The 19,258-nt window shown below is 35.3% G+C and overlaps 1 long non-coding RNA gene across 1 annotated transcript in view; it reads right to left on the bottom strand.

The window, feature by feature from the left end:
• LOC134690556 (uncharacterized) overlaps positions 1-18,308 on the bottom strand; it is a 29,627-nt gene extending 11,319 nt beyond the window's left edge. The window contains exon 1 of the long non-coding RNA XR_010101970.1: positions 18,190-18,308. This is a non-coding gene — a long non-coding RNA (uncharacterized LOC134690556). The remainder of the gene's footprint in view (positions 1-18,189) is intronic.
• Between the last annotated feature and the right edge of the window lie 950 nt (positions 18,309-19,258).

Below are 19,258 nucleotides of genomic sequence, written 5' to 3'. Positions count from 1 at the left end.
TATCAATGTTTGTGGGTTATCTCCCAGTTTCTTATAAACATATCAAAGTTTGTGGGTTATCTCCCTGTTTTTTTATCTACATATCAATGTTTGTGGATTATCTCCCTGTATAAACATATCAATTTTTATAGCTATAAATACGTTACCATCATAAATTCTGAGTGTAACCCCAATTGCGTCATAGGTCAGATGGAAAATCCCAACTAAAAATAAACGTATTCTCACTGGTCCGGACATATACCCCTGTTTGCCCATATTCTTCCATTCAATTTCCATCTGCGACATCGGTCACACGTGCACACCAAACAGATTCAACAGAGAAGTGTTTAGTTTTTTGAATAGCTTAATTGCTTTTCATATATATTGTGTATTTTATTGGAAATATATTCCCTTGTTTTGTTTAAATTTCTAAACAAATTATTTGTGTTTTTTTGACTAAAGTAAAATTTATTATGGACTTTAATTTGAATAGTCCGTATGTAAGTATTCCTGGTTCGGACTATCTCTTAGATGGGTCACTACCTTTAAGTCCCCCCCAAACTACCAGTACATTGACCGGAGTTTCGACAACGGTGTCTGGTAATGCTACCTATCCGACCCTTTCACAAGGTTCGGCCATGCATTTTGGGGGGGTACCTACGTCAACTTCGGTGACTCATACTTTATCTAGGTCTGTTAATTCAGCGGGTACTATTAGTTCTGTCCCAGGTACAGCTATGGGCTTGAACTTGCCAGGTTCTAGACCCCCATTATCCTATTGTGGGTATATGCTTCCCAACACGGGCACACAACCTTTACCCTCATGGTCTCAGCCACCTTGGCCACAGTCTTACCCTTATGGTGGGTTTATGCCAAACCAACCTGGTTTTTGGCCTTATAGGGACAATTTCTATGGTCCCCCTTCTGGGGTAGCTACTGCACCACCTTTAGCTCCTGCTCTACCCGTAGCAGTATCTTTGACTTCTGCAGTAGCTCCTTCCACCACCGTACCTGACTCTCAAGCTTCTAGTTCTTCACATGGTACTCAGGTTTCTGATCATGCATCACCTTTGGATGGTTTACAGAAGTTACTTTTAGACTTTGGTGAGTCTTTCAAGGCAGAATTCCATACTCTATCCAGTCGTATGACTCTACTGGAAAATAGAGTTTCTTCTCATCAACCTTCTCCAGCTAAGTCTGTAGAATGTGATGAGAGGGAGGATGACGAGCTTTCTGTTTCCCCTGGAAGTCATGAAAGGGCTTTCCTCACTGATGAGGATGTTGAAAGTTCTTCTTCTCCCAAGGTATCGAAGACGGCCCCTGAGCCTTCTTCTAAGTCAGCTCAACAACCTCCCACCAAGGAGACTGAGGATCCTCCTTCCTTGAAGGATCTTAGGGATAAGGTGTATACCTTGATGAGGGATGAAGCACATATCCCTTTTCTCTCTCCTTCCAAGCCGAAGAAACCTTCTTCAACTTTTGAGGCTTCCTGTGGTATTTCTCAGGATACTGTGACTTCTCACAATTCTTTTCCTGAATCTGGCCATATGGCTTTTGCTTTACAATTTATTAATGAAGGTATCGCTAATTCTGCTAGTGAAAAGGTTTCTAATAACAATATCTCAGGATTTGGAATGTCATCCTTTACTGATCAGGTTAAGTACAAGGATTTTGATATCTTTGATTCTTCACTGGGTAGACTTGTTCCCAGTTGTGACAAATCTATGTCATCTTTATTGGGAAAAAAGCCAGTAGATGGTCTTCGTCTCACTCAACCTGTTTGGTCAAAGACTGAGAATCTCCTTCGTAGTGCTTCTCAAGTTCTTGGCACAGCCGAACATTTTCTAGCTGCAACCGGACATTTGCTTAACAGCGAAGATTCGGTTGTTCCAGCAGAAGTACGATCCTTCTTACTTCAACTGGATAAAGCTTTAGGTTCATCTCAGTTGCTTTTAATGGGTTCTATTGCTAATTGCACCCTATCAAAAAGAGCAGAGTTTCTTGAAAACATTTCTATAGCTGAGCCTTTGAAAGATTCTTTACTGAAATCCCCACTCTCTGACAAGATGTTTGGTTTACCCTTACAGCGGGTTCAAGAGGAACTCAGCAAAAATCCTCCTCCAGTCAAAGTTAGTGTACAAGTTACTAATGGCAAGAGGTCGGTTAATGCTACATCTAGTTCTATTAGTACTTCTGCTTCAGGTGGTCCTCCTTCTTCTGCTAAGAAAAGGAAGAATAACTACGGCAAACCGCAGAACAAACCCAATAACTCAGGAAAAAGCTCAGGTAAGCCTTCTGGTGGTTTTAAGGGTTCCAAGAAACCTGGGTCTAGTACCTAGGTTCTTGCCCCCTCGTACGTTATTGACAGCTTCCCCAGGGGAAAATTCACAACAAGTTCCTCAAAAATCAATACCAGTAGGGGGGAGGTTAAGTTTTTTCCTAAATCAGTGGAAGAAAATTACCTCAGACTGTTATGTGCTGTCAATAATTCGAGGGGGATTAACACTTCAGTTCAAGAACCCACCTCCTCTATCTGCAGTTCCAATAAGTTTGTCTCATACACAAGACCCAGTCAAGTGTCAACTTCTGTCAGTAGAAGTGGACACTATGTTACAAAAAGCTGCAATAGAGGAGGTGTCGATCTTAACTCGAGCTCTGTCTCCGGGATTTTATTCCCGTCTTTTTCTGGTTCCAAAGAAGACTGGAGGAATGAGGCCAGTCATAGACCTATCTATTCTGAACAAATTTCTTATTGTTCCCCACTTCAAAATGGAAACAAACAGATCCATCAGGGCTTCAATCCTTCCGGGAATGTGGACTACTTCTCTGGATCTTTCAGACGCGTATTTCCACATTCCCATTTCCAAATCTTACAGGAAATACCTTCGCTTCGTTTGGAACAACAAAGTTTTCCAGTTCAAGGCTCTCCCTTTTGGCCTGTCTACAGCCCCTTTGGCTTTCACAAAAATCATGCAGGCTGCTATAGCTCACCTACATTCCCTGTCTATTCAGATTCATTCCTATCTGGACGATTCCCTTCTCAAGGAATTTTGCCCAATCAAATTGAGGGTTCAGACAGATTTGGTCATCAATTGTTTTCTGTCCCTAGGCTTCCTTATCTCTTGGAAAAAGTCAGAGATAATTCCGTCTCAAGACTTTGTTTTCCTGGGAGAACATTTCCTAACCAGTGTAGGCCTAGTCCTCCCACCAGAGGAGAAATTTACAAAACTATGTCAGAAAATACATTTATTCCTGACGGTTCAATCAGTCACAGCACGTCAATTCTTGCAACTTCTGGGTCTATTGAACTCTCTGGCAGATGTAATTCCATTGGGACGACTTCACATTCGTCCGCTTCAGTTTTATCTACACAAGTTATGGATTGCAGCTTCACAAGAATGGGAAGCATTGATTCCAATCACTCAGCCTTTATTTCCACACCTTCAATGGTGGTTAGTACGGGAAAATGTAATGAGGGGCCTATGTCTGTCCCCTCAAGTTCCCAGTCTAACATTATTCACAGATGCCTCCACCCTCGGTTGGGGAGCATATCTGGAGGGGCTTACAATCTCGGGAGTCTGGAGTCCAGATCTTTTGGAAGAGCATATCAATGTATTGGAAATGAAAGCAGTTCTGTTTGCACTGAATCATTTCCAAATGTCTCTAAAGAATCAGTCTGTCATTCTGGCCACAGACAACACAACAGTTGTAGCTTATCTCAAGAATCAGGGAGGAACTCATTCACCTTCTCTTTATCAGATAGCCAGAGACATTCTCCTTCTGTGTTTTCAACTCCAGGTTCATCTAGTGGTGAGACATATTGCGGGGCACCTCAATATTCTAGCCGACACTCTATCCAGATCTCTTGCTCCAGTAAACACGGAGTGGGAACTACTTCAAGTAGTTTTCAAAGCTGTGACTCTTCATTGGGGGTCACCTCAGATAGATCTGTTTGCGACCAGTCTCAATCACAAACTTCTAACATTTGTGTCTCCGGTTCCAGATCCAAAATCTTTTGCAGTAGACGCAATGAGCCTATCTTGGAAAGGAATGTTCGGGTACGCCTTCCCTCCTTTCAGGTTTCTCTCCCCAGTACTTCAGAAAATAGCAGGGGAAAATTGCAAGATCATAGTTATTGCTCCAGCATGGCCAAAACAGTCTTGGTTTCCAGACCTTCTGCGCCTATCATGTGCTTGTCCTCTAGTTCTACCTCTGAGACCAGACCTTCTGTCTCAAATCAAGGGCAAGGTTCTTTATCAAAATCCAGAAAAACTTCATCTACACGCCTGGCTTCTCTCAGGGTTAGCCTCAGAAAGAGAGGTTTTTCTGAAGGAGCAACCAAGCATCTCACAAAGTCTGTCAGAGACTCCACTAGCATTGTCTATGATGCAAAATGGTCAATCTTCTCAGATTGGTGTAGTGAGCGGGAAATTGATCCTTTCCAAGTCACTGTACAACAATTAGCAGACTTTCTAGTTTTTCTTTTTGAATCCAAAGGATTATGTCCCTCTACTATTAAGGGATATAGATCAGCTATCGCAAGAACTATTCATATTTCTGGTGGCCCAGATTTTGGAATCAATGAACATATTTCTCTTTTGGTTCGTAGTTTTAGTCTTGAAAGACCAAGACAAAAAACTTTAGTTCCTAAGTGGGACCTTGGACTAGTTTTATCCTTTTTAAAACTTCCTCCTTTTGAACCAGCAGAAACAATAGATTTAAGGTTTCTTTCCTATAAATGCTGTTTTCTTTTAGCTTTGGCTTCTGGACGGAGAAGGAGTGAAATCCATGCCTTCTCTATTTCTGATGCTTGCCTTCGATTTAACAGGGATAAATCTTCTGTTACTCTTTTAACGGATCCTGCTTTTTTGGCAAAGAATCAGATTCCAGATAAGGGTGCAGAACCAGTTGTGATTCCTGCACTCCCTAGCGATTCTATTTCTGTACTTTTATGTCCAGTAAGAATCCTTTCTATTTATCTGGAAAGAACGTGTAGTTTACGTTCTGTTTCTAACTCAAGACTCTTTATTCCTATTAAAAAAGGAATCTCAGATCTTTCTGTTAAAACTATTTCTACTTGGATATGCAAATGCATATCTTTAGCTTATGGTTCTTCTAAGGCAGAACTTTTAAATAGTTTTAATGTTAAAGCTCATGATGTTAGGGGTATCTCTACATCCTGGGCTCTGTTTAACAGTGCATCTTTGGAAGAGGTACTGTCTGCAGGTTTCTGGAGAAATGAGAACTCTTTTATATCTCACTACCTCCAATCTATGGCTACTTTTGCCGAGAGTTTATACTCTCTTGGACCTATAGTTTCAGCACAAAGATTGAACTTTCCTCCTGTTTCTTCTGTTACAGGGGATTCAGCTTTACGTTAGATTCTGTTACTCAGAATTTATGATGGTAACGTATTTATAGCTATAAAATATTCAAATTTTAAAGTAAATTTGGATTTTATTAGATAAATACTTACCATCATAAATTATAGGTCCCACCCACCTCCCCTTCATCCCCTTTCCTTATGTTTTCTGTCTTGAGGAAATTGAATGGAAGAATATGGGCAAACAGGGGTATATGTCCGGACCAGTGAGAATACGTTTATTTTTAGTTGGGATTTTCCATCTGACCTATGACGCAATTGGGGTTACACTCAGAATTTATGATGGTAAGTATTTATCTAATAAAATCCAAATTTACTTTAAAATTTGAATAGTTTGTGTGTTACCTACCTGTATAAACATATCAATATTTGCAGGTTATAAATTATGTCCCCATTTCTTATAAACATATCAATGTTTGTGTGTTATATCCCTGTTTCTTATAAACATATCAATGTTTGTGTGTTATCTCCCTGTTTCTTGTACATATATCAATGTTTGTATGTTATCTCCCTGTTTCTTATCAACATATTAATGTTTGTGGGTTATCTCCCTGTATAAACATCAATGTTTGTGGGTTATCTACCTGTCTCTTATCAACATATTAATGTTTGTGGGTTATCTCCCTGTATAAACATATCAAAGTTTGTGGGTTATCTCCCTGTTTCTTATAAACATATCAATGTATGTGTGTTATCTCCCTGTATAAACATATCAATGTTTGTGTGTTATCTCCCTGTTTCTTATAAACATATCAATGTTTGTGGGTTATCTCCGTGTTTCTTATAAACATATCAATGTTTGAGTGTTATCTCCCTGTTTCTTATCTACATATCAATGTTTGTGGGTTAGCCCTGTATAAACATATCAATGTTTGTGGGTTATATCTCCTGTATAAACATATCAATATTTGTGTGTTATCTCCCTGTTTCTTATAAACATATCAATGTTTTTGTGTTATCTCCCTGTTTCAATAAAATAAACTTACAATAAAGGTACAGATAGTGGACAAAAGTTTTATTGTTTATTTCAGGGTTGGCAAAGTAATACCCGCCCGGGTTTTCCCGGGCTGGGCAATACTCTCTGAAACAGGGAATACTGTGCAATATGATTTTTTAAGCTTATTTCAACACAAAATAGTAAAGACATGTTGTAGTTTCATAGCATTATAGCTAAATATATACATTTCATATAGATAACCATTGAGAGTCATTTCTAGAAGATTAAAAATTCAATTTCATTCTCTTCTCCACATAAATTCTATGTAGGCAAAATACAAAATTTGCACATTTTAGGATTCCTTGTTAATTTCCAAGCAGTGTTTCAATAATCTTAACACCTTGTTGCAGTGATTATGTGGATTGTAAATTAAATTGCTATATATGCAATCATGATTGCTAAATAAACAACCTACAGGGTCTTGTCATTAACTGTCATAGAAATGAAAAGATGATTATTGTTATATAAACATATCTGTGTTCTAATCTGAATAATTACTTATTAATTAGTTTTGTACATTTGTTCATATATCATGTATATAAATTATTTCAATGTAATTTTTCTTACATATACATGTAATCCTTAAATTCTTTATACTTTTGTACATGTATGTATCATAAGACTCTCAAACAAGTAAACTTATTTTACTTAGGTTTATATATATATCTTAAATGTATTTCATTTGTGTTTAAGTACTGAATCCTTTTTAAAATTCAGGCCAGTATCTTATATTACCCAGTATTACCCAGTAAAACCCAGTAAAACCCAGTTTTTCCAGTATTTCCCACTGGGCTGTGCAATACTCATAAAACCCAGGTTTTTGCCAACCCAGGTTTATTTGGCCACGATTTTCGTGAGGGTCGTTTTCATTTTCTGATTTGTCTGATTGGTGAAAAACAAATGCACATTTTTACGATCTTAATTTGGTTAGAATGCATAGCAAACTTTTCCAGAAATATTTTCTTTGTGTTCACCTCGTCAGAAAATTAAAATGAGCCCGAATGATATCATTGCCATGAATAATTCCTAAATTTTATGGCCAGCTTCATGAAAATGAAGACCTTGTCATATGAGGTTATTTTTGATTTGTTGACTATATATTGACTTCTACACATCTCCATACTTGCTTTGTTGGGTTGCTGTCTTATTGATATATAGCTTACATTTTACGTTTGAATCAAATTTCACTAGTAAATAATCCTTTATAGTTCACATATAATTAATGTACACTTACCTATGATAACAACTTGACTGGACAAGGATAATGACTGAATGAGGGTCACATTGACTGGACAAGGATAATGACTGAACGCGGGTCACATTGACTGGACAAAGATAATGACTGAACGAGGGTCACATTGACTGGACAAGGATAATGACTGAACGAGGGTCACATTGACTGGACAAGGATAATGACTGAACGAGGGTCACATTGACTGGACAAGGATAATGACTGAACGAGGGTCACATTGACTGGACAAGGATAATGACTGAACGAGGGTCACATTGACTGGACAAGGATAATGACTGAACGCGGGTCACATTGACTGGACAAAGATAATGACTGAACGAGGGTCACATTGACTGGACAAGGATAATGACTGAACGAGGGTCACATTGACTGGACAAGGATAATGACTGAACGAGGGTAACATTGACTGGACAAGGATAATGACTGAACGAGGGTCACATTGACTGGACAAGGATAATGACTGAACGAGGGTCACATTGACTGGACAAGGATAATGACTGAACGAGGTTCACATTGACTGGACAAGGATAATGACTGAACGAGGGTCACATTGACTGGACAAGGATAATGACTGAACGAGGGTCACATTGACTGGACAAGGATAATGACTGAACGAGGGTCACATTGACTGGACAAGGATAATGACTGAACGAGGGTCACATTGACTGGACAAGGCTAATGACTGAACGAGGGTCACATTGACTGGACAAGGATAATGACTGAACGAGGGTCACATTGACTGGACAAGGATCTAATAAATACAAATAATAGATGTTCAATCTACAAACATGGCTAAAAAAAAATACCAACAGACAAAACACGAAATAAAAAACTAAAGACTGAGCAACGCGAACCCCACCAAAAGTTGGGGGTGATATCAGGTGCTCCTAAAGGGTAAGCAGATCCTGCTCCACATGTGGCACTCGTGTGTTGCTCATGAATGTAAGTACAAACCCAGTGATAGGTCTATAATTTAAAGATGCTTGTCAATGGTTTAATACAATTTTGACCTCTTTCCCTGAATGGTTGATGTATCATTGACATAAATATCCCATCTTTCATTCATATACCACAATTTGATTTCTTAGTTAAAATCTCTAATTTTTAAAGCAAATATCATTGTAATGATTGCAATGTTTTGTTAGACATGTTAGTTTTTATCCCCATTATGCAATTAATTTTGCAATTATGTCATGTTATTTTTTGTTTCCAAATATAACATGACATAATTGCAAAATTGCAATATATATTTATATATATAAACTCCCTTGCTACCGGTGTGGCATGTTATTATTTTAGAAATATTAGTTTGACCTCTACATGCTCTATGTTCTATTTTAGACAAGGAGGCCATACTGGTTGATCAATCTGGAGAAAAACCACAAACTCTATAGTTGCAGGACTCACACTACTTTAGTTTAGAATTATAGAGAGAAGTGACTTCTATTTTTGAAACAGATTGTCAAATCAACTTGCAGAAATTATATGTGTGCACCTGGGATAACCACAGAAAACTTATAAAATCAGTTCAACTATTGAAAATATTTCTTAATTTTATGATAATCTTTGATATATATGTAAAACTGTGTACTGATGTATTTGTCTAATAATATGAAGAGTCCATGTGGTGTAAAATAAATACATCCTTTTTCAACTTTTTTTAGTTTGTTCTTATGTTGTACCATTACACCACTGTCAAAGGTCATGGGAGGGTTGGGACCCCGCTAACATGTTTAACCCTGCCACATTATGTATGTATGTGCCTGTCCCAAGTCAAGAGCCTTTAATTCAGTGGTAATCATTTGTTGTGTGTCGCATGTTAGTTTTCTTATTCTAGTTTGAATTGTTTTAAATTTGTCATTTTGGGGCCTTTTATAGCAGACTATTGGCTTTGCTCTTTGTTGAAGCCAGTACATTGTAACCTTATAGTTGTTAATTTCTGTGCAATTAGGTCATGTACGTCTCTTGGGAAGAGTTGTCTCATTGGAAATCATACCACAACTTCTTTTTTATATCTAGAGATGTCATAAATTGTATTAATGATACAGTGTACATCTAGCTTGGAATATATATATCAATGGACCAATGGATTATGATTTTCTATTAAAATATATATGAATGGGTAGGGGCTCTGGCAAATTAAAAAATACATGTAAAACAATGGGGTGCCAGGTTTAAGCCTATCAGTTGTCTGTACAATAATGATCTATATGTTGAAACAAACACACCAGCTACCCTGCACCCCTCCCCCATTTTGACCATAGATTATTGATTGCCACTGTTGTTTACATTGGAGACTTATTCCTGGAATATAGGGTTGGGTAAGGAACAAATTAATTACAAATGTAATAATACTATTTGTGTCTACGGTTACATGTACATTACATTATTGTTACATTAAAGACTGCAATGACGCTATATTTATTAAACTTAAAGACAAATCCTTCTATTCAGATCTACCAATAATATATTCTTTTATTTTTACTTTAGGTTAGGTAAAAGCTTCAAAATAAGCAAATAGAAAAATGGGGTCACCGACCTCGTTTTTGATTTAAAATGCCATATTTTTCATGGACTTCTATTCAATAGCAGTGTAATATTTTTTTTAAAGTCTGTATCCAATAAAAACTTGTTTGTTCCGTTAACCTAGTTGTTAATACAAACTATTTTAATAATATTACCATTGTCTGAGTGGAAAATAATAACGATAAGTTGCTATAATAGTTTTCCCGCCATTTTTATTGTGAAATACCTATAAAAAAAATAAGTTTAATAAAAATTGACCAATAATTTCTCTTTGAGTATTCAACAGAATAAGCGTTGTTTATATATCTAAATAAAACCATGAAATAAAAAGATGGGGTCACCAGAATGGAAAAAGAGATATTTCTAAAAAAAGGTTTAACAATTTGAAATGGCAGGAATACATTGCAGCAATTCTAAAACAACGTCAATGACGTTCGGCCGGTTTGGGCGATATTCTTACAAATTACGGACAACACAGATCTCGTAGTTTGCTGTTTTGTGTTTTTTTTTGTTTTCACCTACAATAAATGCACATTTATTTACACATGATAGTACTTAGTTTTCAGTCAGTTTCACAGACACGTAATATAAATGCGGTGGTTGGAAAACAATGTAATGTTCAAATGAACTCACAAATACTTCTATAAACAACATTTCTATTCAGGTTATTTATAGTGCTTATGTGTCTGTCTTGAACAGAAATACTTCTTAAAATAGTTGTTTATATCATTTCATAGTTCAGTCAAAGTATATCTGAAAGACAAGACAGAACTTTGCCTACGATATCGTGAAATCTGTAATTTCGGTTAAGAATTATGTTCCTTTTTTTTATCATATGGCAATTACTTAAAATCAATAGTAATCTAAGACCGCGCTTCCACTGACAATAAAGATCGCCGATCTTTAGTATTGCAAAAATGAGAAGGATCGATCTCCATTGGACTTAAAAATACCACCTCCTTGATTGCGTTCAATATCGTAGCGGCTATATATATACATGATATATATATACATAGGGCTACGTAGATTTATGACTATTGAACGAGTAGCTAGTCTAGCTTCTATTAATATCTATATAGCAGTTAGGCTAGCTACGCATTCAATAGTCAAAAATCTAAGTAGCTCAATGTAGCCGCTACAAAATTGAACGCAACCCTGATCTTTGTTTAAGTGTAAACGCTTAGATACATCGCGATAGACCGATTTACAATTCAAAGTGTTTTATGTAGATATGAAAATAAATCTGCGCATGGTCAGTTTAAAATATTCTTATAAGTAACTGATTTCAGTGTTTTAGTCAAATTCTCAAATGATTTGAAAGAACATGGAGATAAAAACTAGAGGCTCTAAAGAGCCTGTGTCGCTCACCTTGGTCTATGTTCATATTAAACAAAGGACACAAATGGATTCATGACAAAATTGTATTTTGGTGATGGTGATGTGTTTGAAGTTCTTACTTTACTGAACGATTTTGCTTCTTACAATTATATCTATAATGAACTTTACCCATTAGTAATATTTGAGAATATGACTAAAACACTGAAATCAGTTACTTATAAGAATATTTTAAACTGATATATAATATAACAGAAATAATTTGAATATTATGGATCAAAAGAAAAAAGAGATCAAACATTTATCTAAATTATTTAGCAGTAATCAAAATTTTAAAACTATTTAATCTTATATAATCTTTTCATTGATCATGTTGTTTTATTGCCTGGGATTATAATATTTAACACCTGTCAAAACTTGACATCATTATTTAATTGCTACACACCCATACTTAATCCTTAATTACCTCTCTTGATTACCTATGCAGGATGTCACACCTTTACTTTTAATAATTAATTTTGAAAAGAAAAGTTAAAAAAAGAATAAAAGAATAAGAATTAAATGAAGTAAATACAATAAACGTCTCCAATATACATTGTTGATGCAGAAAAACGAAATTTAAAAAAAAAAAAAAAAAAAATTTTTTTTAATAAATTTCGAAAACCATCTATAGTTATGTATAGTCCGCAACCCTTGTACAAACTACATATTTAAGGAAAAAAAGTGCGGACTATACATGCCTAAATACGGTATAAAGGGCAATAACTTCTTTAAAAATTACCAATTGGAGGGCAGCAACCCGACAACCAGTTGTCCAATTCATCTGAAAAAGGACAGATAGATATTGACTTGATTAACAATTTAACTTCTTGTCAGATTTGCTCTAAATGCTTTGGTTTCATAGTTATACACCCAAAACTGCATTTTACCCCTATGTTCTATTTTTTAGCCGTGGCGGCCATCTTGGTTGAATGGCCAGGTCATCGGACACATTTTTCAACCTAGATACCCCAAAGATGATTGTGGCCTAGTAGTTTCAGTGGAGATTTTTGTAAAAGATTACTTAGATTTACGAAAAATGGTTAAAAATTGACTATAAAGGGCAATAACTCCTAAAGGGGTCAACTGACATTTCGGTCATGTTGATTTATTTGTAAATCTAACTTTGCTGAACATTATTGATGTTTACAGTTAATCTCTATCTATAATAATATTCAAGATAATAACCAAAAACAGCAAAATTTCCTCAAAATTACCAATTCAGGGGCAGCAACCCAACAACCTATTGACCGATTCATCTGAAAATTTCAGGGCAGATAGATCTTGACCTGATAAACATTTTTATTCCGTCAGATTTCCTCAAAATGCTTTGGTTTTTGAGTAATAAGCCAAATTGCATTTTACCCCTATGTTCTATTTTTAGCCGTGGCGGCCATCTTGGTTGGTTGACCAGGTCACGCCACACATTTTTTAAACTAGATACCCCAAAGATGATTGTGGCCAAGTTTGGATTGATTTGGCCCAGTAGTTTCAGAGAAGAAGATTTTTGTAAAAGATTACTTTAATTTACGAAAAATGGTTAAAAATTGACTATTAAGGGCAATAACTCCTAAACTGGTCAACTGACCATTTTGGTCATGTTGACTTATTTGTAGATCTTACTTTGCTGAACATTATTGCTGTTTACAGTTTATCTTTATCTATAATAATATTCAAGATAATAACCAAAAACAGCAAAATTTCCTCAAAATTACCAATTCAGGGGCAGCAACCCAACAACCGATTGACCGATTCATCTGAAAATTTTAGGGCAGATAGATCTTGACCTGATAAACATTTGAACCCCCATGTCAGATTTGCTCTAAATGCTTTGGTTTTTGAGTTATAAGCCAAAAACTGCATTTTACCCCTATGTTCTATTTTTAGCCGTGGTGGCCATTTTGGTTGGTTGACCGGGTCAAGCCACACATTTTTTAAACTAGATACCCCACTAATGATTGTGGCCAAGTTTGGTTTGATTTGGCCCAGTAGTTTCAGAGGAGAAGATTTTTGTAAAAGCTAACGCCGGACGACGGACGACGGACGACGGACGCAAAGTGATGAGAAAAGCTCACTTGGCCCTTTGGGCCAGGTGAGCTAAAAATGTAAACGACGTTTTTGCGTCATTCTTCTGAAAGATAAATGGAAAAAATGAGATGCGGTATGATTGAAAATAACACAACTTTCCAGAAAGTGAGACTAATTGACACAGGAAATATAGGCCTACGTACGGTGTTCAACAATAAGCAAATCTCATACCCATATACAGCTATAAAAGGTTCAGAAATGTCAAATGTAAAACAATTCAAACGAGAAAATAACGGCTTAACTTATGAACCAAACAAAAATAAATGAAAAACAGATATGTAACACTTTAACAAACGACAACCACTTAATTACAAGCTCCTGGCTTGGGATAGGACCTGTTTCAGTGCTCAACTGATACCGTTACTTATTCATTCCTTATTTGCTAAATACACGTTGTAATACATTGAAACTTTTCTTTGTTTTTTTAGGACTTATGACATGTTAATCAAAAAGATAATTAATAAATGTAAAAGCATATCTAATGAACCAAATATTTCCTTATTCTATTTTCTACGATTTTTTTTTTAACAAAATGATTAGACCGATTTTTTTATGACTGCAATGTATACTAAACATATGCTACATGTAAACGCACAAGTTAGAAAAAGACCGTAAACGCGAGATGCTCTAAAGATCGATTCAATTTTGTGCAAGTGTTAAACGGGTCTCTTTAACATACTTTCTGTTTTGATCATGCATCCATAGGCATCTATATATGCATATCAAAATATTCCGTAATGTTGCTAGACAGTCTAAGTATACTCATACAGTTGTCATACCGTGATTATGAATGGAACCTAGTCCAACCTCTTTTTCTCAAATCAACTATTGATTTTTTTTCATTTGTATTCCTCTTTAATTCTTTATTCTGACAACTTTTAAACACAGGCACGATTATGTTGTTTTTATATAAAAATTGCGCACCTAGTACATAAATATTAAATTTGGCCAGGCCTCTACAATAACTTTTTTTTCAACTTGTCCAGTAGGACAAGTACATACCAAAACTTACTTGTCCGAATGAAATTGTAACTTGTCCAAAAATAATCTTAATATTAACCTTTTTGCATTTCAAGTTGATTCAAGGAACAAAATGAATTAAAAAAAATTGAACAAAATTTGATTTATATCCTTTGAAATACTTTTAAATATGAGCCATGAACAACTGAATTTAGTTGTGTCACAGGACTTACATGTAGGTTCTAGTTTTTATCAATGCTAAAGTCTCTTCACACTTTGCACATGAGGTTGGCCTCTAAATGTACACTCATTGGATTTTTGTCCTTTTTTTTTAAAGTTGAAAAAAGTTTATTCAAATGCAATCAGTAAAAAGAATATGAGGTATGATTGTCAATGAGACAAAAGACCAAATGACACAGAAATTAACAACTATAGGTCACTGCATTGCAAGTATTGTTTTTTCTACATAAAGATCAAACATGATTTGATGATTTTTATGGTAAATAATTTCCTCATTCTTATTTAAAAAATACAGTATGCACATTGGTATTAACTATTAAAAAGCAACAAAATAAGGTAGGAAAAGAGGTTCTGATTTGTCTTGGTCCAGAAATGTCTACTGCCTTGCCAAACTGTCTATTAATTGTGTCTATGAAATATGTCTCCTACGGTGCCCAACTGTCTATTAAACTTGGAGCCGAGCTGGTGACACACCGTCTTTTAAAGTTACCTTATCTAAAAGTCAGGGGCATTACTTAAACAAGTAACATTTAAACATTTTAACTATTTTGGACCCTTTGGACCTTAATGTAGACCAATTTGAAAACAGGACCAAACATTAAGAATCTACATACACAGTTAGATTCGGCATATCAAAGAACCCCAATTATTCAATTTTTGATGAAATCAAACAAAGTTTAATTTTGGACCCTTTGGGCCCCTTATTCCAAAACTGTTGGGACCAAAACTCCCAAAATCAATACGGTCGTAAACCTTGTGTATAAATTTCATAGATTTTCTATTTACTTATACTAAAGTTATTGTGCGAAAACCAAGAAAAATGCGTATTTGGGTCCCTTTTGGCCCCTAATTCCTAAACTGTTGGGACCTAAACTCCCAAAATCAATACCAACCTTTCTTTAGTGGTCATAAACATTGTGTTTAAATTTCATTGATTTCTATTTACTTAAACTAAAGTTATTGTGCGAAAATAATGCTTATTTGGGCCCTTTTGTGGCCCCTAATTCCTAAACTGTTGAAACCAAAACTCCCAAAATCAATCCCAACCTTTCTTTTGTGGTCATAAACCTTGTGTCAAAATTTCATAGATTTCTATAAACTTAAACTAAAGTTATAGTGCGAAAACCAAGAAAATGTTTATTTGGGCCCTTTTTGGCCCCTAATTCCTAAAATGTTGGGACCAAAACTCCCAAAATCAATCCCAACCTTCCTTTTGTGGTCATAAACCTACTAAAGTACCAGGATTATAATTTTATACGCCAGACGCGCGTTTCGTCTACATAAGACTCATCAGTGACGCTCAGATCAAAATAGTTAAAAAGCCAAATAAATACAAAGTTGAAGAGCATTGAGGATCCAAAATTCCAAAAAGTTGTGCCAAATACGGCTATGGTAATCTAAATAGAGCATGTAGTGTCACCAATAAGAACGAAATTACATCATCACACAAAATATCTGGACTCTGAAAATGAGAAAACTGTTTCCACTAGTTTCAACTTGTCGGCAAATGTCAACATTAAGTGTATTCTTAGATGGATATTGAAATTGGAGGTGAACATAAATTTAAAACTTTCTTTAACTTCAAAAAGGGATAGTGCAGAATGGAATTGTACAGTATGCAATACAGACGTGCATATTGTGGCATCACTGGTTTGTGATGGCTGCTTAGAGAAGTTTCAGCAAAAATGCGTTGGACTAAAACATGCGCCAAAAACAACATACTTGTCATTGTAAATTTAAAAAAATTAAGAATTGTATGCAATTTTGTAAATATCAAAAAAAAGTTTTCAAGTTTTATTCTTATATACATGTATATTACTAGTCCCATCATACATTGCAGTGCATAAATGTAACATTACGCAATGTAATCGTAGACACAAATATCATTATTACATTCGTTCCTTAGCCAACCCTGCATTCCAGCAATTAGTCTCCAATGTAACAATATTATAATATTTTCATTATTGTTACATTTCCATGTAACCATATTGAGCCAGTGCTTTATTGATTAGGTTGGTTTAAGCTTAGAAATATATACACATGTGTCTCTCAGAGGCGGTTTCACAGGCACCCTGCCCCTTTTTATATGTAGGTAGGGAATCAGAATCACTTAGGCATGACTTTAGTGGGCCCCCTCTTATGAAGTGAGTCAGTGCCCCACATCATACACAAGAAAATTTCTGGATGGGCCACTGACGGGCATTGTAGCTGTTTTATTATATGGCTTTTCTATAGACAGTGTGGGATAGGAACCATAAAATCAGTGTATATTAACTTGTTATTATATTTGTTCCAGACCGTACAAGTATTTGGACCGTACGCATACGGTCTGGACCGCATGCGTATTTTTTCAAAATCCTCATACGCGTACGGTCTGACTTATATCAAGAAGTTGATCAAGTTTATTAGATACAAATGCATATAACAGATCAACATAACTTAACTCTCAAATTGCTATAAAAAAAAGTTCAATTTGAATTGTCATTGAAATAAAAAACTTTATATTTAACATGTTTAAACTATATAAAAAAATCACTAATTAAATCTGTTAATCTCTTGTATTAAGCATATCAATCAGTAATACATTAATTGAATTATGATCACTGAAATGGACATGATGGAAGATATCGGAAGTAAACATAATTAAGGAGGACAATTGTTTTAGAATTTGGCAACTTTACGAAAAATGCAGATGCAAAGGAACATGCATGAACTGCAAGCATGTAAATGTAAAAAAAATTGTAAAACAAAAAATTGAGATTGTGATAAACGTTTGTTTGAATTTAACCAATGTAACCCATAACATGAATGGTCAGCTCAAACTGGACCATACGCGTATACTCATACGGTCCGACCGTACGTGTATGGTCGGAACGTACGAGTATACATATACGGTCCAGACTGTACGTGTACGGTCCAAATACTCATATGGTGTGGAACATATTAACATGATTAAAGAAGCTTACTGAAGTTCATAACACTAACAGGAAGTTTGTACCCATACATTGCCATATAGCCAAATTCTTGTATTATTAGTGTCATGATAAAAACTACCTCATGTTTTCAAATGTATCAAAACGATGGACAAAAAGGGGTAGCCCTCGTACTGGATGCATAAAATTTTAATAGAACTTTGCGTGTAACACCCCCACGCACCACAGGCACTTGTTTCTATGCATTGAGAGACCCACTATCAACGTATATTTACGAGTGTTTCTATCCATTGGAAGACCCACTATCAACGTATATTTACTCGTAAATATACGTTGATAGTAGGTCTTCCAATCGATAGAAACAAGTGCCTGTGGCCACACACCCATTTTTTAAATCGGCTTTGTGTGTTTATGCCGTCTCTGTATAATACTTAAAGCTGATTCGGTATTTATATACTTTTTTCTAAGTTTGGAATCGTCTCTGTTCCAGTGATATATGCCTCACATCTTGGGAAATATCTAAAAACTCCTGAACATTTTTGTTTTTTCGCTTGCAGTGAAAACACGGAAACAGACGGTCTCACTAATTAGCGACAAGAAGCGTCAAGAAGCGACGAGAAGAATAATATTAGCGACAAGAAGCGTCAAGAAACTATTTAGCGACGAAAACATTTTTTTTTATTATAAAAATTACTTATTCCAAATAAATATTAAAAGATTATGCAAAAGAAAACAATTTTAACGACAGGAAAGTTAATATTGATAGAAAAAAAATGAAACATAGATCTAATTCAGTTGCTACATTTATTTACATGGTATTTTATTATGTATAACAGCAAGTATTACGTTTACCCTGTCGTATAATGAGGGCCTGGACAGGGTATTGGGAGCATGGGAGAGAGGGGGCGGGAGAAGGGAGAGAGGGGGCGGGAGGAAGGAGAGAAGGGGCAGGAGAAAGGAGAAAATGGTATAAAAGGAGACAAAATTGTGTATTAAAATTATTAAAATTTAGCAGGACACAATTATCTGGTTATAAAAAGTAAAACAACATTAAAAAAAACCCCAAAAAAAACCAACTCCGACGAAATCTATAAACGGAAAGTCCTTAATCTAACTGCAAAATCAAACAAATGGATAACAACTGCACTTCAGTAGACTCTTTCAAATCTTCAATTTCAAAGCATCAATATTAACTAAATTACAACATCTTACTTTATTATACAAAACATTTTATATTTTTAAATTTTTCCTATTTTTTAAAGAATTGTACATTTTTTCAATCTATGTCTTGTTGTAAGTTTCCTCCTGTGACATAATCTTCAATTTGTTGAAGGCGGTCACTATATGGTAGAATAGAATAGAATAGAAAAAACTGTTATATTCCGAATTGGTTCAGCTAGGCATTTTCTTAGGCAGAAAATGATGGATTGATTCGATATAATAATAAAAACTACACAATCCTTCCTCACAAATGTTTAATTTCTTCATCTATCAATATAATAATAAAAATTATCAATTTATTATAT

The sequence above is a fragment of the Mytilus trossulus genome, chromosome 11 (assembly GCF_036588685.1).
Source record: "Mytilus trossulus isolate FHL-02 chromosome 11, PNRI_Mtr1.1.1.hap1, whole genome shotgun sequence".
NCBI lineage: Eukaryota > Metazoa > Mollusca > Bivalvia > Mytilida > Mytilidae > Mytilus > Mytilus trossulus.
The sequence above is the reverse complement of the archived record's forward strand: the minus strand, read 5'-3'. Positions and strand labels throughout refer to the sequence as shown.